Genomic DNA, 20,364 nt, shown 5'->3' with positions numbered 1-20,364 from the left:
CACAATGATTAAAATAGATTAGCAGTCATTTGTCTTGCACAGATTATTTTTGTGTTTGGAAATCCTGTTTGGTGGATTTGATCGTTTTGATCAAGTATTCCAACTTACAATAACATTTTTTTAAATACATTTTTATAACTTTTTTTCCAAGTGACAACTTTTTAAAGAAAAATGACTGTACAGACAAGTGACTGTACAGACTTTTCTTGCTAGCTGCTATGCAAACACTGGTAACTCTTACAAAATATTGCCTAATGAGAGATAACTACATAACGCGTGACTCATCTTTCCATCTCTTTGGATTACGTAAAAAATTAAATAGTCAAAACAATGTTTAAATCTTTGTTGGGGCGAGGTTGCTGTGAAGGGAGGATGTTTCTGTTATCTTTAGAAAAACTTCATTAGAAGCACAAGAAAACAGTGAATGTGCAAATTAAAATTCCATTGAAATGACTGTGGTACCTTTTTTTTTTTTGACACCAGATATTTTGAACTGAATCTTTAGAAGAATGCTGCAGTTTTGTGTGAAGAGTTTCTCAACGGCGAGTGATGTCCCGTGTGTTTCCAAAACTGAGTTAGGAAATGTGTCTCATGTTTCTTAGAGGCTTGTGACTAAGTCCAGTGTCAGCATTCCTCGCCTCTGTCAGAGGGCCTTTGGAATGCGCAGCTCCTGGTGCCACGCCCTTCTCCTGGTCCTGCTGAATTCCTCCGGCCAGCACACTCCACAAAGCCGCTGGCGGCGCAGTGCAGCCGGTGCCACCGGCTCTGCCAAGGACCACAGGAAACATCCAGCAATGTTTATCAAAGAGGAGACGTGAACTCTCTTTGAACTTTTGCATATCGGGGGTATAAAAATGCAGCAGCGGGAATGTTATTAGCAGAGAGTGTAGCAGAGGCTGAGGAACCCAGATGATTTGATAATTAATCTGCAGCCAGTTTCCCTTCCAGCTTGTTTCCCCCGGCATGAAGCGGCACAAATATGGAATTGGAGTTGGAGCTGTCCGCGTAGAGCTTGTTTAGTGTTTAATTATTTGCATGAATCTTGAGATTTTTTCCTACTTTTCCACACTCAAATCCGCATCAAATCCCACATTAAATTATAAATAGAAAAGTTCACTATGAATTCACTATAGTTAATTCTATCAAAGTTGGGCTTTGAATACTGAACCTCAAAAACCACAAGAGTTTGGTTGGGGAATTAAGGAGGAAAGACAGGAAGTGAAAGTCAAGGAAAGAAGGGAGGACATGAGAAAGGAAGAAATTATGGAAGGAATTACAGACAAGTTGTTTGAATATAGAATACAGTTTGCATATGCAAATATTATCCGATTTTTACTCGTGCAGAGCCCCTACACAGGATTGTGCTTGAATTGTTCTCTGAAGCAAAGCAGACAGTGTGAAGGAACCTTAGTGTGCGACTCTGCACCAAGGGAATGTAATCGCACACACCTGACAGGCATCCAAGTGTAAAATGACCACATGTTATGTAACATGAAACCTGACAAAATGAGAACAGTCTGTTTTTCTGCGTTCAACAGGTGCAAAAGTTGAGAGGTGTTGAATTTCCTCTGTGTGACCAGGAAAACCAAGTCCACCAGACTTCTGTATCTTCATCGGCACATAACAATGAGCCTTGCTGCCTTTGCAGTAAGTGTCATGTTTTAAAGCTCGAACTCCCTCGGGTTTCCATTTGCACACTCAGCACTGAGCGCTGAGTCTGCTGTATGCTGCTGACACAAACAACCGCTAAAAGGCCCGAGCCACTTGACTGGGCCAGCCGCTATCCCAGAAGGGGTCCTTTAAGTACGCATGGGCCGACAAGAAAACAAATGTGCTGTGAAACATCCACAAGGGCAGGAAGTTATTGCTCTTTCAACTAGGCAAAAAACAAAAACTTTTGTGGAACTCACTGCACTGTTCATAAACAGATGAACAGTGCAGTGTTCATCTGCACTGAAACTTGGCAGTTTCAAGATGCAAGTTTAATCTTTTTCGGTGTACACTGCCTTGTAAAAAAGCATTAAGGTTCTTCCGTTATGTCTACAAAGTGCAGTGTGTCAAATCTGGCCTGACACAGCTCTTTATGAGGCCCTGTTGTCACATAAAGTTAAGTTGTGTTAACTTGAGTTATGCCATCAGCCTAATCAAATCAGTTTTTATTTTTATTGTGTCAAATTACCTTCAATGTGAAAGGTTGTTCTCTATTGTTTAATTATAAAAGGTTCTCATCTACATTTTTACAGTTTGTTAATAGGTCGTTTCCTCACTAGATTCTGCCACAACCGGCCCTTTTTAGGACATTCATGATCTTGATGTGACCATAAATGAAATTGATTTTGACACCTCTGGTTTAGGTCAAAGCGTATTTATGTTTTGGAATGACCAAGTCAAAGCTTAGACATAAATCCAATTAAGAGGCTGTGACAAGACTTGAAAAATGATGTTCACAGAGGCTCTCCATTCATTTTGACTGAGCTTAGGCTGTTTTGCAGGGTTGCAGGAAGAGAAAAATCAGTCTCTAGATGAGGAAAAAAGTGCAACTGTAAATGCTGCAAAAGGTGGTTGTGCAAAGTATTCAATCATAAACACAAATACATGCCACATTTTTCTTTTGTTTTTAATTATTTGCAATAAAAAAAAAAAACATGCCTTGCTCCTTCACAATTATGAACTATGTTTTGTGTGGTCAACCCTTTGGCTGCACTCCAGCATTAATGAAACATGGTCAGTTGCAGGAAAGAAAGGGAAGGAATGTGCTCATGTCATCCACTTTTCTGCAACTAAAACAGTGTGGTACTGTAACTAACAAACGCTAATTTAGTTTTACTCTCTCTACTGATGCCACGATAGATTTGTTATGCAAGCAGATGGCTAATATGCTGTGATACAGTGTGGAGGTGAGGTGAGGTTAGGTGTGGGGATGTAAGGGCAAGGAGGTTGAATGACTGAAGAGAGAATTTGGGAATGTGTTCCTGTCTGTCAGCTTTTAGTTAGGAGGATTTCTGCACACCTAACATGAACAAACAGTCCTTGTGGCTGTGCTTGCTTTTGGAAGTTCATGAATTATTATTTTTAAACTAGGTTCTAACTGAATATCTTTAAAGGTACAAAGTTATAGCTCAGCCAAGTGCATAAATTATCGTAATACAACCACTATCCACTCTTGAACCAAGCTTGTATGAAGGACCCTCATGCACACATTGGGAAGTGTGTATCCTCTACAGTCAAATTAACTTTCAAAACAGTGTTCCTGTTTACTCACCAAGCCCTTGAGACCAATTATAGCTGTGCTTTCTCACAGTAATCCAGCTTCTGTATTTTTGCCTCAGGGGCCTCATCTATATTCTTAAATGGTCAATATGTGTTAACCTTCTTGGTTTGGTTAATGGTCAGTCGAGAATTAGTGCCTGACGACCGCAATGGGGACATATAGCTAAATAAGCTGAAACACAAATGTGACGGGAAACTTTTTAATCTAAAACAAACAACGGGTTCCATTAAATTAGTTTATATCAACTACCACATTCTGGTTACTTTATTTTGTGGGGGAAATAAGAAGCATTTCAGTTTCCTTATACTCCGCACCGAAGCATGCCTTTCCTGTGTGCTGTAGCTACCGTGGATACAGCAGACACAGCAGTGAAATATATCACAGTCACCCCTTTGGCTGCACTCCAGCATTAATGAAACATGGTCAGTTGCAGGAAAGAAAGGGAAGGAATGTGCTCATGTCATCCACTTTTCTGCAACCAAAACAGTGTGGAGCAAAACAACAACTCGGGGGTAAAAAGAAAATGCAAATGAGCACAGAAATGGGTACAGATAAAGAAAGGTCTTCACTTTCTCTATTGTTCAGTATGTTACTAATGCTGTGATGTCATTGCGCCTGTATTGTTATACTGCAAAGTCATCATGATGACAAAAATGCCATTCAAATGACAGTGGAAATGCTCTTTCATATGAAAGCCATTAGGAGGAACTTTTGTCAAGGTGATATTTATTGGTAATATCAAAGTCAGTCATAAGTAAAATGATGATTAAAAGAACCAAAATTACTGTGCCACCAAATAGTATTCACACTTCTTAGATTTTTCCACAGTTTGTTACATCGCACTCTTATTGACAAACGGGTTTGAGCATATTTTCTTTTACAAATTACCTCATGTGACATTTTCATCGTCTTACATTTATCAACATAATTTACTTTTAAACTTAATAGGAGACTTGATTGAAGTCAATCTTTGTTAAATCTAGCTTAATTATATTGATTGAGTCACTCTGAATGGTGCCTTCTCTGTGATAGAAGAAAAAAAAATCCACCACCAAAATGTGAATCCATGTGTGAATGAAGCTGACGACTCCCTGGAAAAAGTTTTATTTTCAAAGTGTATCTGTAACTCACAACAGAACAAAATGGGAGTGACTTTTGGAGCTATTTCCCTCTTCTTTGCCTTGTTGGATTACAAATATTTTTTATTTATCTGGTTAGAACTTAGATGAAGGTTTAAAAGTACTCAAAGTCTTCAGGAACATTTTTTTTCTCACAGTTTGACTTAGGCTTAGACATCTAAGCTTATCCAAGAACTTTCTTGTTTGTTTGCTCCTAGTGCAGAACAGACCAGAATCACACAAAGTACATTCCACGCTTTGATAACTCCTGAGAACTTTTTGTTTTTTTCTTATATTGCTTCCTCTTGGAGTCATACTTTAATATTTTCATTGTATTTAAGGTTCATTTGAAACCATGTAAAATGGTGCTTATCATGATTTTATGATTACAATCACCAGTGGCTTTAAAGGCCAAGTGCAGATTAAGAAAGACTCACCAGCTGTGAGAAATTTAGTCTTTACAACATGGTACTGATATTAACGCAAATAAATCCCTCTGTGCCCAGACAGAGAGGGAGAAGTTAGGATATACAGTTGTCATAGTGCCAATCCGAATGAGGTGGCTGTTAATGTTAATGAAATATTTAGAAGCGTGACCAACACAGACTCAGTGGCTTTGTTCACTTCCTCTGCTGCCATTGCTAAATCTACGGGCAGGCTACAATTCAAAACCAGCGCAGAAAATCGACGTCATTGTCCACAATTTCTTCTGTTTGCTGAGTGGCCTGTCAAGAATTGTCATGATAACGGACTGTAGCCTCTTTTATGACAAACAAAACTACAGACAGGCTACAATTCTAAAACAGCACTTTGTATTTTCTCCTCATATTCTCCTGTTTTCTACCTATAAATTGCTGTTTAGTGGAAATGTAAGGTTGCCCCTAAAATGTCAGAGTGCACTATGGAGAGACATCGCTGGACTTTTCTTATAGCAGCTGGTGCTCACTGAGCAAAAGACCTGATTTTACCATTGATGCTACATGTAAGACTCAAAGCAAAACAGCAATAAAAAGAAATCATGATGTTTTTTGAAATTGTGAAGTTATGTATTTTCATAACCTAGCATGCTATCAAAAACAGGCTAACAGAAAAAGCTAGTTACCTTGAGGCTACGCTAGCAGACTGTCATTTCTCTAAAGTAAAAGTAAAGTTGCCAATTATTGACAAACTTTTAAGTCAATTTTTTTCTTCCAAACAGCTAAGCGTACTCAATATTTTTAGATGATAATCCTATTTTAGATATCATGAGCTGCTTTAGAGGTGAAACCTCCTTCATTGTATCATTGGAGCATGTTTAATCTCTTATGTAATAGCAAGGATTTTTACCTTTGTGCTTTCCCTCATTAAAAGTACTTTGGTAGGAACACAATGAATGGCATTCACAGAAGACATTAGAAGCTTTGCTTTGTTTAGTCTTCCTAATCTTGTTTACCCCCCCTAACTATTACATAAAAGGTTTAACCTTGGTTGATTCAGATTAATCCAACTCCTTCCAGTGCTTACTTAAAAAGATATCCCATATTTATTTGTTTATGTATTTGGTCAAAATAAATTGCCCTAACATGACTTTTTCACCAGTGCAAGCTGCTCCTCTTGATCTATTTGCATTTCCCATGAAACTAAAACGCATCCAAAATTTGTGTGCACACTCAAACATGCACACAAACTAGGACATTTATTACTGAAGCTGAAGTGGGAGCAGATTAAGTTCACATTTCAGTTAGGTACTTAAATTTTGGTGTTTCTAGAACAGAAAAGTATTCTGTATATATTATCAATCCTTCATGTTCTAACAGCAATAGCATTTTTTTTTCATTGGTCAAGTTAAGTCCATTTCAGTTATTTATTGTGAGCTCAGATATCTAAAAGCCGGACTTTTCCACATTTGAAGAACACAACTGTATCTGTAAAGTACTGTATGTATTGACTGAAAAGGCAGACATCAGTGCTAAAAATACCACCGCTCAAAAGCTTCAGCACATTTGGGATGAAGTGGAATTTAGTGACCCAGAGAAACAATCAAAATCATCAATGATTCAATACACTGGCCACTGCAGAGATAGCACCCCGGGCAAAAAGAGGACGGAGGTTTGTCATTTGAGCTGTGTTTACCTACTGTGTTCAGCAAGTATTTTCCTGGTCATTGGGGAAAACACAAGGTCAGAAGTCAATGCTTTGTCACTGGCATCCTGTGAAACATCCATTTTGCATACTGTCAGGTTGCAGACCTGGCAAAGTTGTTGATAAATAAATCTTAATTTAAAAATCAATTCAAAGTAGTATAAAGAGGAATTTCTCGCTTATTACAGACTTTAAATGTTTTATGCTTTTTGCTACACCTATCTGTCTAAGCTAAATTGACGAGAAATAAACATAAAAGGTTATTTTCTTGGTGAACCTTCCCAGGATTGGTTAGCGTACCAAAATTACTCCAAGCGCAATTTTGGTAGATCACAAAGCAGAACAAGGTCTAATACACTGCAGACCTCAGTTTCTTTGGTTACGCCTGGTTTAAAACCAATCCTGAAAATTCTTCAGAAAAAGATTATACCTACAGTCAAGCATAGGGCTGGTAGTTTGATGGTCTGTGAGTTAACCCAAACATGAATTCTGCTATTTGCAAGAAAATTCTGAATGAGAATATGTGACCTTCAGTGTGTGATTTAAGCTCATGCACACTTGGGTTATGCAGCAGGAAATGATCGAAAACAAAGCAGTTCCATCTCTCAGTGGCTCAAAAACAAACTAAATAAACCTTTTGCATTGGCTTAGTCAAAGTTTGAACTTAAGAAGAAAGTTTTTCTTGGGACCAGGCTGATTTGGATATTATTTTCCTTGAATTTGAAAACTGAAATTTGTATTTACTCATGTTATCTTTGTCTGATATTAAAAGGTCACTGGTAACAACAGGACAAATACTTCCACAACACTGAGCAACTGAAGCAACCCAATGAATACTTGATTTTCTTGGCAATTAGTCAAAAATAATGACACAGATATCTACACAGGTCTACAGCTGGTGGCATAGGTCAAAATGCCACCATTCCAGAGCAAACGAGCCAGAGCTGCGATGATTTATCAGCACAATGATGTAGTCGTTTGTAGCCTTATGGCTCGAATCAAAGCCGCAAAGCTGACAGTGCACAAATTCAGCAACTTAATCTCAATCTCTCTCTACCAAGGTCAGATAAGAGAGGTTTTTATATCTTAGTAAAATATCTGAGGGTTGTCTCATCTGTATTTCATACAGAGTAAGAAAGGGAGGGGAACATGCGATGTAAATCTGTGCTCTGAGCAATATCGTTAGTAATACATCCAAAAAAACATATGTAAATAAAATGAAATGTAACACCAGAAGTCCAGGATGCTTCCCTTGTTTTTTCATCTCTCTCAATGTTTTCCCAAACTGTAGGCAATGAAATATCTAATTAGGTGATAAAGTGCATACAGGTTAATACAAAATCATAAAAGCTTTACATCACTCAAGCATTGTAGTACCATTCTTTTGAGCTGCCTTTTTATTTTAAAAGGAAGCAGAAGCATTATGTCCTCGGAGGAAACAAGTGCAGAGGGAAACGTCTCCTCAATGGGCTCTTTCAAGTACTTCCTGGGGAAAGTCTGGATCATGCTGATACATTGTGACCCCTCGGTGCACACTCCATCACGGCAGCCCATTTCCTCAATCCTAATGAATGAAAGATAATAGGAAAGCAGAGACTTCTTTTCTTTTTAACATGTAGATTATTAAAACAATTGCCGTACATTATTATTTGATTATACCTCCAATCAATCTTCAGTTTTATGTTCTAATAACACATATTCCTGCCGCATTTTAAGCTTGTGACATATTGTTTCTGTAGTTTAAATGACCAAACAAACAATTGCGACTTAGATTAGGTTTAAATCTTACACAAAAGTGCTAAGCAACAGCTTGCTTAGCACCAAATTACCAAAACTATGTGATATTGCAACTGAGAAGCAGTTAATAAAACTTTTCAACCCCTTCTTCTTATTTTTAAAAATACTTTTTAATGATCATTTTATAACTTTTAGGCTTGAAATAACCAAATGCAGCAAAAAAAGATTTGCGAAAATGTTCTTCATCTACTACCAGCAGGACGCACATTAGGATCTGAGCTGTTAGTGGACATAAATGTTAGATTCAGCTCACGTTTGATTCCATCCCAGACTGTATTCTGCAGTGATGGGCACTTGGTTCACTCTGGAGGACCAGATGGCCTTCCCAAATCCAAACAGATATTCCTCCAGTGAGCTCCAAGTCTGCCAGGGGCGTCTTTCCCAGTGGGACTATAACAAAACCCTCCATAGGGAGGCGTCCAGGAGGCATCTTGATCAAGGACTTTTTTTTTAAATCTCACTCCTTTGTGAGGAACAGCAACTCTAATCTGAGCTACCATCAGATAACAAGGAAGGCTCATTCCGGCTACTTGTATCCAATATATTACATATTTGATGGTGATTTTTATCTTGCAGCTTCTCAGACAAGTCACGGGAGACGTACACAAGTACATCAATAGTTTTGTGCTTTGGCTCAGTACTTTAGAATTTGCTTTTAGGGGGAATGTGACTAGGAAAAGCTCAAAAGGGAGAGGCTTTGGAGTTGTCTGAACAGGTTCCCATCTCCTTTCAAAACCAAAAAACAGCTAACCACTAACTGTCTTCCACTTATCCAAAATTGAGATTTAAGGTGGACCATGAGAAACCGTACCGAACGACACCAACCTGTGCTGTACTGCTCAGTGGAGATGAGGCACAAGTATACAGGGGCTTCCAGGGGCCTCGTGAACTGACTCCTCTGATTTAAAGAAGCAGCAGCTCCGTTTCAATCAGTTGTGGGTTTTGTCAGAGCTGCTCTCAACAGACGAGCTCTTAACTTGATATCCAAACAGAGGAAGCTCAATTCGGCCGCTTGTATCCAGGATTTTGTTCTTTCGCTCATGTTTCATGTCTCTGGAACACACATAAGCGTAAGAATGAAGACAGACAGAGAGATTAAGGGCAGTTTACATTTTACCTCTAATTGGGAGAGTCTAATGTTTTTCATTTAAAAGTATTTTATTTCTCCAATTTGTCTACCTGACCATGGCAGCTTACTCTCCAGTGTGTGCTCTATTAGTCATACAGACTTTTTGCTGTTAAGATTATTATGCAGTACTCAGCTAACACTCATAATCAGGATAACCCACACGAACACTAGGAATTTAAATTCATTACCTTCGATGTTTCAATAACCCCACATGATGAATGGCCTCTCTTTGCTCTGGCAGCATTCCAAACTACTTAATATAATTAATATGTGTTTTAAATAATAAAAAAGGGATGTGACCAGCTTAAGGTGTGGTACATGACATGGATTTATTTTTGTGCTTAAAAGGAGGGGCTAGAAATGCTTTAATTGCACTCTCCTTCCAGTTTCTTTCTTTATGTAACAGGATCAGGCAGATGGTGTCTGGGTACCGGAGCCTTACATGACTCTTTTCCACCCCTCCATAATTATCATCTGTGTCTGAGCTGTCAACACATTGTTGGTGTGTAACCATGCAGGTAAACATTTAACACCCCAAAAAGCATGTTTTAATCCAGGCCACTACACTGCGACACATAAGCTTTTCTTCAAATGCCAAAGCATTACGAATGCATGATTGCTTACTGACTAAATAAGCAAAAACCTCTCTAATAAACGAGGAATTCCATGCCTTTCGTGGTAAAACAAACTTCTATTTGTTTAATTGAGATTTTATGTAAGTAGACCTATGCTGCATAGTTCATTTCGAAGTGAAAAGAAATTAATATTGTTTTTTTTTTTTTTTTACAAATAAAAAATGCCCACTTGAGCTGAAAACATCTTTTGATACAATTCTGAGTATGCCCCCTGAGCAGTGGATCGCTACAGCTTCTGAAAGTCACAGATTTGCAGAGAATGCTGTTAAAGGGGGCTTAAAGATCTTCTATAAATCTGTTGTGGAGAGTGCACTGTTTTCTGTGATAATCTATTGGAGTAGCAACATCAGAGCTGAAGACTTGATAAGGGTATCAACAAGGTGATAAAGAAGGTTGTGTCTGTTCTGTGGACCACTCTGGAACCCATGGAGATTATTGAGCAAAAAACAAATTAAAAACATATACAACCCTGTGCATCCTCTTCCTGAGACTGTTAAGTGACTTCTGTCAGATCAGAAGCCTCTTGAGAGTCGCTGCAATACAGACTGCTACAGGAGATCCCACAGCCATCAGGATCTAAAACTCTTTTTTAAAATATGAGTTACAAATATATTTATTTTCACTTTAAGATCAATAAAATATATATTTAAAATTGAATTGAATTCATGTGCATGCCACACTTTTCAGATTTTGTTTCAGAAAACAACTGGTCTACATTAATCAAATTACATTCTAATAAAAATGAGAGAAAGTTCAAGCGACACGACTATATTAGCAGCGGACTGTGCATTTGCAAAGGTTCGTTAACAATATGAAGAGTAGCCTGTGGAACAGAGGGGTGCAAACCGCCTGTAAGGTGCCGTATAACTGGGTGAGTCTCAGCCTGCAGTAGCCGTGGCAGCGGTGTGCAGCAGCAGCAGCAGCATGGCAGACTGCAGAGCGAGTGTTGTTGAAGAGGCGGGGTTTGACATCTCAGCTCTGAAAACATCTCTAATCCAGTATTTCAGGTGCCGAAGTCGACGGAGCGACCAGTCAGTCCTCAACCCCACCACCGCCCGCAGCTGTGGCTTCTGCTTCTCACCGGGAACAATATCGCAGCTGAACTGAGCGAGACGTGTCCGAAGTGGAAGTCATACGAGAGTTTCAGCGCTGTAAAACAACACTTCTTATTTATTTATTTTTATTTTTTTTACTCCCGGACTGGTGGAGTACTTTTCCAGCGTCTCTCTGCGCCTTGACGCACATTTATTCAGAGTTCGTCGGTTTATCGGCTTTTTAGCACTTTAACGGATATTGCTGTCGCTTATTTGGACTAAACACTCTCGCAAAGGTGAGCGCCTTTTGTTTTTAATGACTCCTGTAGTTGCTGAAACTTTCTTAGCTGATGTTTAGCGGCAGCACTAGTAGCTACGTGGGGCGGAAATGAAATGCAGGTAGTACCTGGAGCTCAGGTGAAACCAGGTAGGCCTAGCCTGGTTAGCCATGTTTAGCGTAAAACTTCTCAAGTTTCAAAAATATCTAGTGAAGATGTTTACAGAAAAAAAAATCCAAAATAGTTGTAATTTTGACAGTCTGTCTTGTACGAGTTCATATTGTGGTTAGTTTTAAAAGTCGCCAGTTGACGCTACGGTATGTTTTATGCTAAATATTGATGGTTACGTTACTGGGTTTTAACGCATCTTCGTTTTTAGTGTGAAACACGGGGTAATGCTAATCTTGAGATATATTTTACGCTTATGTTTAGATATTAGGTCCATGTACGCGTGTCGATGCAAGTCACGTAGCTACTTAAGCAGCAAAATAAAGAAGTTTAGGTTGAACCTAACGCCTAGAGGTCAGCATTGCCCGATGTTTCACAGTAAATACGAAGATGCGTTTACGTTTAAGACTGAAATTCGCAACTTTCTCAATATCTCTCTTATTTAACCCATATACATCACAAAAGCGGTTTTACTAAACAGCTGTAATGCGGCTATCAACAAAATATTAAGCGTAAAACGGCTATTTTAAATGTTTAAATGTTTACATTTTAGTGTTGATGTCCCGACGCAAGTTACGTGCCCATCTCAGCATTTGGCTCAACATACCTGAGAATATTAAGACGAATACAAATTTCTTACCACAAACTTAACTTAGCTACTAAACAATTATAGTTTGTTTTTTTAACATATGTTTTGACACAAACAAGCTACTGACAATACCAATGTTTAAGTATATTTACAGTTGTTAGGATGTTTACACGTTATGTGAGCTTTTAATAGTGTTAACAAAATGTCAGCCCTTTGATATATTTTGATACCTGTACCAGTTATGTACGCAAACACCGTGAAATAAAGGAGCTGGGTTATAATTCATTCACATTCCCCACAAATTCGATTTGGTCTGTTATGTATTAAACATTTGTGTTAAACGTACCTTGATATTAATTTAAATAAAAAGATGACTTGGCTCATTTTAAGCACCTATTCTTCACAAAAATATCTTACTAAGTAGTTCTAATGTATTTATCAACACAGTATTATGCATTTCAGTTCAAAACATCTCCTGTTTAGTGCCTCTTTATGGTCTGTAAAACCAGGTTAAACAGATAGGGATGGGAACTGGGAGCAGACTTATATTGCACAACTTTTATTATGTTTTGGTGACACATTTTATCTTTTTCACGATCTCATTCAGAACTCAAAGCCGACACTTGTCTCATCCACCACGTAAACTGGGTCAGTTTACTCCCATTTTAAAGAGTTCAGATTAGTTTCTTCAAACAAAGCACAATCATGATGAAATCATAGAATCTTTAGCCATGAATACATCCCGGACTCTCATGCTTTTGTCCTCATGTCTTTTTTGGAACATTTCCACAAAGACTTAACATCGTGGAAAAACACACAGTGGCATGCTGACAAACCAGTTTTGTCTCTCCAAGCACTCCGTCACGTCTTCGTTTGCAAGCGTGTTGAGCAATTGTACCTGAAAGAAGCACATTTATCAGGTACAGGTGTCTAATCGTGAAGTAAACATCCAGTTCAGGTGTTTGCCTAGTGTTTTGCAAACACCTGAAGATGCTGTTCAGGTGTTTGCAATGTTGCACGAGTCCGACATATATTGCCACAGACGCCATCATGTTCTGTTGGATTTGCCAAGTGTGTAAAAGGTATGACAGGTGTAAGATTCTGATGGTGAAATATTTATCATAGACTTGTGTGGTTGAAATGCATAGCAAATCCTAAGATAGATATTTTACATTTCTATTTAGAAAGGTAAAAAAGTATTTGCCTTTTACTTTATTTTATTGCTATACCTGCACCATGAAACATTAAAATTAAGTAAAAATGTAGTTCTGAAATAAAAAGTGCCTGTTGTGTAGAATAATAATTGTTGCTCTCTCAAGTTTTGTCATGTTTGGAGTCTGACCAATAGTGGGTTGCTAGTAACCCATATGTAAAACTTTATAAAATAGGTAAAAATAAATTCCTCCATTATCTCGTACTGGTAGATCATTAAATAACAACCTTTCATTTGATGGCATTTACATAATGAAACAGTTCCATGTAAAGGAGTAGTATTTTTATATATATATATTTTTTGCAATTAATCAATTGTCAATTATTAGCACCCTGTGGCCTATAATTCAACTCTCTTTTACAAATAATACAGAACTTAATCTTCTCCTGTGACATTTCATTAGGTTGTGGGATCCAGAGGGAAGAATCTTTAGCCGTTTCTCTTTGCAGGAACTCTGTAGATTAACCTGGGTCTGTCCTCATGCTCTCGTCTTGTTAGCTCTCTTCACTCATTTTTACATATCTACAGGATATGGCTTTGGTTTTGGCTGAAAAGTCATTACTGTTTTCATTTTTGTATTATGTTTTGGATCCTTATTAAGCTAGAAGACTCGATAATAACCAAAACACCAGATTTTTATGAAAATGCCCCGTTATTTAATAATGTTTATGATACCATCCACTCTAAGAAGGTTCCCCTGTGCTTTGGAAGAGGAACAGACCCACATAATAACGAATCCTCTGCCATGCTGAACAGTGGGAATGAGATGCTTTCCCACATTCGTTCTTTATTTCACATAAGGACTTTAACTTACCATTTTTGCATTTGAGAGGGGAGGGCATTATTCTCAAACTACCAGTGGGCCTGTTAGTAGCATCAAATGACTATTTTAGTGATCCCCAAGAGGCCGGACATATCTGCAGTTTTCCAACAGAGACCTATGATACTTATTTTGCCTGTATGCATAGTAAACAGGATGGTAAAAAAAAAAAAAAGGTGGGAAAAAAATCATTTTTGTTTGACTGCCAGTTCATTTATTAGATAATACTGGATATGTCATTTTTATAGCTGAAGGTAACAGAAGTCAGGAATGACTCTTTAAGTTCCTAGAATGTAAGGGAGGCTCCTTCAGTTCATATAGGACGTTCCTTTTGATAGGGTGTATGCAGACCTGTTCATGTTCTCGTCTAGTTTAAAGCTGTGCTTAGAATGATAAACTATTTATAATTTTACAACTTTTAAAAGCAGTTTTTAGTTATTCCTCCTTCTTTTTAATTCGGGGTCACACACAGGTTGCTGACAGGACTCAGCAACACTTGTTGGGGGAATCTCTCCACAATGAATTCCTTGAAACTGGATTATGCTTAGTAGCAAGTGTAAAAGTAAAATCCATGCAAGTGCTCACTCTGTTGCCATAATTTGATTATGATGATCATTTATTTCAGACAGACATATTGCTAACAAATGTAATAATAATAAAGACTTTCATGTTTCTAAGTATAAATACAATACCTTACTATCAAATTTACATACTCAAATACATGTAAATGCACCACTTATTCGGTGAGTGTAAGTCTGAAAAGGAGTATGATGAAGTTTAACTTATATAATCATACCCCTTTTCCATTCATTAATTCATAGCATAAGTAGTCTTCCTATTTCTAGTATCCTTTCCAAAACAATAAAACAATTATAATAATAACTATAAGTTTTCCTGAACCAAATGAAAGTAATACACACACCCATATATATATATATATATATATACATATATATATATATATATATATATACATACGCATCTACCTGCATATATACATAAATAATATTTACCTATTTACACACCCACATATATTTACACATGCCTACACACGCCTGTACCCAATTGCCCAAGTCATCCACAGTGCTGTAATTCTCAGCCAAATTCATCACCCCTGTTCATCCTTATACTTTTGAATAATAACCATTTTAAGTCTTTTCTTAAAGACTAAAATTGAGCTTAGTACAGTTGAAGGATTGGAGGTAATCCTACATTGGGTTTCATAGCGAGGTGTTTTTAAACCGGCAGACCTTATGGAAGTAGTTCCAAGAGCAGACAGGAGGATGTTGTATTTCAGTCAAAACTTTTACTCAAGAGCTGGTTCCTGGAACTGGGAGAACTGCTTTTGTTCTCCACAGAGTCTTTTCCTCTGTGGGCCGTGGGAAATAATGGCTGACCCTGCATAGTGTGACTGGCCAGTTTAGTTTTACAAGGCCGATCATGGTGACCGTATGCTGAAGAGCAGGAAGCCGACACAGGAAAGGATAACTTCTTTGTTGCCCAAATGCTTGAATCCTGTCCGAAGGGAATTAGAGATGTTTCGCTGGTTCCTTTTTTGTTTTTTTTCTCTTTAGATGCAGGGTCAGGTTTTTATTGTTGCTTCTTTAAAAGCTTCTCAGCATATGCCTGAGCTCCACAAATGAAATAACTCTGAAATTCCTGGAAGGCTTGAACTTAAAGCCAGTATAAAGAGGGAAAGAGAGCAGTAGAAATGGGGAAAAAAACGTGACTTCATTCTTTGATTTGAAGAAATGCTTTGGACTTCTGAGAACTTTGCCTGCTTCTGAAATGAGAAGCATGTGTTGACAGGTTGTGGCGGCTTAATAAATACACAAAGTGTTGTAATTTGTCACATTTCCCAGTAGAAGGAATGTGAATTCAGTGGTGGGAAACTTTGCATGAACTGAATGTCAAAGTAGGAATGTTTTGGATTTGGGGAGCAGCATTTTATTAGAAAAACAAACAAAAGATGTTTTTTTTTTTTTTCTCTTTCTTGAAACAGAGGCTCCAAGTTACTACCTGGTAAATAAATAGTTTCTCCAGATTGTTTCAGTTCGAATTTAATGATCCGTTCCCCAAACTTTGTCATGTTTTGAATTAAACTACCTGTGAAGGAGCTTTAATTCTAATTTTTTTGAAGATTCTGGTTTAATAGAAGCTGTTAGGGCAAAAAAATGCCATAAAGACATTATATAGCTGCTTTTGATTAAAATAGTAAAAAGCTGTGCATTTGCTTTTAAAACACTTGCAGGATTTGGTTGAATTATTAACTTATGTTATGGGGATTGTCATAGCTGAACAGTCACAGTGAAGGCCTTCTGAGTACACTATGTGCTTCTTCTCTCTTTGACGTGTTTGTGTTCCCACTTCATAATGACATCAAATAAGTGTGACTCAGTTAACCGCAGATTGATTCATCAGCAGCTCCTGGCATTGACCATATATAGGAGATCAATTGAATCTTCCTTAATGAGGCAATCCATCAACAGATCTCTGATAGATTAATCTTAGAACAGGACCGCCCACGCATTTCTGTCGTATTTCTTCATATTTTACAGACTCCTTGGGCATTACGATACTGCTGATACTCCCCTCACTCTGGTTTGACGCTTTAAAGTGTCAGCCTGAGATGTTTTATTTTTGACAAGTGGAGGGGGGGAATGAGTCGTCCCTGGGTTTGACGTACGAGACAGCTTTTGTTTACTGAAGGAAACCTGGGATTCCTGCAGCACTGCTCACAAGAAGAGAAAAAAAAATCTTTTTGGGCTTTCTCAAAGAGGTGTTCTACATTTTTGATCGAGTTGAAGAGGAAGAAGGAACAGGAAGAAGCGAGAAAGTGGTTTGTCTTTAGGCTTATTAAATTATCAAGCTGCAGTATTTTATGCAGCGACACTGTTTTGATGGATAAAAGATGTTGCAGTAAAAGTACTTGCTAATAAATCTGTATTCTTTTAAGTAATTTTTTTTTCATTTTTTTCTTTGTATTGGGTTATGTAGTTTTTACCCATTTTATTAGGCTTTAGTTGGGGTGCACTTATTGCAGTTTTCTGGCTAGTCACAATCTTTAAAAAGCCTGACCTGCCTATTCTGGTTTTGGAGGATACAGATTTTTTCTTTTCCTGGAAAAGTTGCAAAATACAGTCACTAATTTGGTAACAGTAGTCTTGCAAACCTTTGCAGAGGTGATAAGATTGGGTTCTCATGTTGCAAATCACTTATCTCTCAAAATTAAGGATATCTGGGCTAATTTATCATTGCATCCTTGCTTTCTTGTTTTTTTTTTTACTGTAACTGATATCTTAAGATACATTTTATCTTTGGACATTTACAGAAATAAGTACATCATGTTTTTCTATAGATACTTTTTGCTTTGTTTAGTCCAGTAGTTTTTTTCTTCTCTGCCTGCTTTCTTGTCACTTGTCACCTGCTTTCTTGTCACTGTTTAATCAAAGCACACCCACATCCTGATGCTGCTAATAAAATGCTTAGTTTGATATAATGTTCTAGTTTACTAAAGTACATACTTTTGTGCAACTAGGCCAAGAAGTTAAATTTTTTTAGTCTCACCTGATGAGAGTATTTTCTTGCATGTTTGTGGTGTTCAATATGAAAGCTTTCTTTTTGCTGCTCTTCCATTAAAAAGCCAGGCTTATGGTGTGCATCTACTCCAGGGGTACCATGAGGCTTTCTGATGCTTTTCTGATTAATGTTGTTCTTTCTCAAACTGTCACTATAGGTGACATATTTTTGTAGGTTTGCAGATGTGCCATTTTAAGTTGATTTATTGAACAGAGTTATATGAGATGGTTTGTTTTATAATCCAAGTCTGCTTCAAACTTCTCAACTTTCTCCATGAGTTGTCTGCTGTGTTTCCTGGTGATTTTGATGCTGTTTTTTTTTCCAACTTCTGAGCTGGATTTATACTGAGAGATCAAAGTACACGTATGGTTAGGACTGGGGGGTATGAGGAAAATCTAATATCCTGATATAGTTTTGCTATATATCACGATACACAATATATATCACGATATTCTTAAATGAGCTTCATTGTTATTTTAAACTAGACTCCTTGCAGCATGATTTCACCCACGCAAGTTTCCGCCCCCATTTCCCTGCTAGACTTAAATGTAAGCTCATATAAAAAGGGATGCAGTGTTTTGCTATGAACTGTCTACTCTAGATAACAAGGTGAGAAATAAGTTTTAGGAAAATATTGCGATACATCGAGTATACTTGATACGCGATACATCGCCCAGCCCTACATGGTGCTTGTTTTATTACTAGGTGACTTCTGAAGATATTTGATTTTAGTGGATTTTATTCAGGGCTATCCAAGTAAAAAGGACTAAATACGAAGGCAAACCACACTTTTAAGATTTGTATTAAAAAAAGTTTAAAAGCCATTTATTCTAACACTCCTCTGTGGTTAAGTACTTTGTGCTCTTCGATCACATATAATACCAATGAAATAAATTAATATTTTTGATTTGAATGTATCAAAATGTTAAAAAGCTATGAACATGAGCCAGGTGCACTGTATGTTTTCCTGTTTCTGGGTTGGCTTTTCCTGTTTGAGCAGTGTGTCTCATTTTAGAAATGTGTTTTTATATTTTTTCCCATCACATATCAGAGATACTTCTGCTTCCATTGTCTCACTGCTGCATCCAGCTGAGCTGGATTTTTGCATGCGATTACTCAGAACATGACAAATTGAAATTCAAAGGGGAGAAAAAACTGCTTTGGCATGTAGAATCAGCAAAAATACAATCAAGACATTCTGAGCTTAAATAAGTTGCTATGCAAGTCAAATGCATGAAAACAAACAAATCGGTGTTATGTGAGGTACGGCTCATTATAGTTACATCTGGAAATGAAGTCGGAGGGTTTTAGTGGGAAAGCGCATTGTGTATGAACTTATGAGGGTGAGTTCGTTGGAAGACAAATCAGTCCCAGGAAAAGCATTTCATTTTCACACCTTGGACTTGAAACGGAAGGGTGTTAACAGCCGTTTTGGCTTCCACCGAAATGATGTAAACCTGGCATCTGAACACCAGCCAGCAGTCATTTTCTCCACCAAGGTTTCTGAACATTGAGCCAGACATTTTATTTTTCTTTGTAGCTGAATACAATGGAGCCTTTTTTTCTGGTTTACCTTGAAATACTTAGCTTGTGATTAAATTTAACAGGCACATTAATATTTCCTTCTATCCTCCAAACACATGTAGCAAGTTGTCTAACCCGGACTGCAACTCGGTCAGTTCAGGCTAGCAAAATTGCATGGACATCCTGCTTTCAGATTAATACAATTGTTGCAGAAAAATGCAATGGCATAGCTTAATTTCCATATCTTCCAAAAAGTAGTGTATGATTCTTCAGATGAGTGACAGCATTACTGCCTTGAGGTCAGCAAGTGTCAGTTCTGCTGAGACAAAAACGCTGATATAAATAATGTAACTGAGGCTGGCAGCTTTTCAAATGAACCACTGTAATGCAATAAAATTTCCAGACTCATAAAAGGCACAGCCATATATACACTCTGGCTGTTGTCAGCAGTATCACAACACAAAACATGTGCTGGCATCACTCTTCATGCCATCAGCTTGACGTTGAGTTATGTTGACTCAACGATGTCTGATGTAGCTTCCTTCTCTGGTAAATGAGTCCAGTTTAACTCCCATACAGCATGTTGGATGCTTGTGCAATGTCACAGTTTAATAAAGAGGGATTGCAACATGAAAGTTTCCAAGCTCTTCTCGTGTAGTTGCTATGTTTCCATCGTATTCCAACATATGGCTCAGCTTGAAGGCTTGCGTCACACTGATACCAGCAGTTAAGAACATGTGACATCAGTGCTGTACAGTACAGGTGGTTTGTACACATTTCTTCCTTCTGCTGAAACTATTTTTAAAACAGCTGTAGGGATTGTTTTGGAATTCTGTTCCTTCGGAGCGCCAGCTTCCAGTTTAAACGGCATCTTGGTTGAAACGCCTGTTTGAATGGTAATCCTGCTGTATTAATACTAAACTTCAGGTTGTGAAATTAACTGTTGGATATGTATATACACTATGTTGTGACGACCCAACGATCCATTTAAGATTCCTGAAATTCCACCAAGGCAGGGTTGTTTAGCAGGTTTAGACAGAAACTGGTGGTTTGAGGGACTCTTTCAACAAGAAAGTTTTGTTGTGCTG

The 20,364-nt window shown here is 37.7% G+C and overlaps 1 protein-coding gene across 1 annotated transcript in view; it reads left to right on the top strand.

Annotated features, from left to right (window-relative positions):
* The first annotated feature begins 11,062 nt into the window (after window positions 1–11,062).
* LOC102233624 (inactive ubiquitin carboxyl-terminal hydrolase 53-like) overlaps window positions 11,063–20,364 on the top strand; it is a 39,148-nt gene continuing 29,846 nt past the window's right edge. Inside the window, exon 1 of the mRNA XM_023346428.1 lies at window positions 11,063–11,401. The gene's annotated coding sequence lies outside the window, so the exon portion shown is untranslated. The remainder of the gene's footprint in view (window positions 11,402–20,364) is intronic.

The sequence above is a fragment of the Xiphophorus maculatus genome, chromosome 14 (genome assembly GCF_002775205.1).
Source record: "Xiphophorus maculatus strain JP 163 A chromosome 14, X_maculatus-5.0-male, whole genome shotgun sequence".
In the NCBI taxonomy this organism is placed as follows: Eukaryota; Metazoa; Chordata; class Actinopteri; order Cyprinodontiformes; family Poeciliidae; genus Xiphophorus; species Xiphophorus maculatus.
The sequence above is the reverse complement of the archived record's forward strand: the minus strand, read 5'-3'. Positions and strand labels throughout refer to the sequence as shown.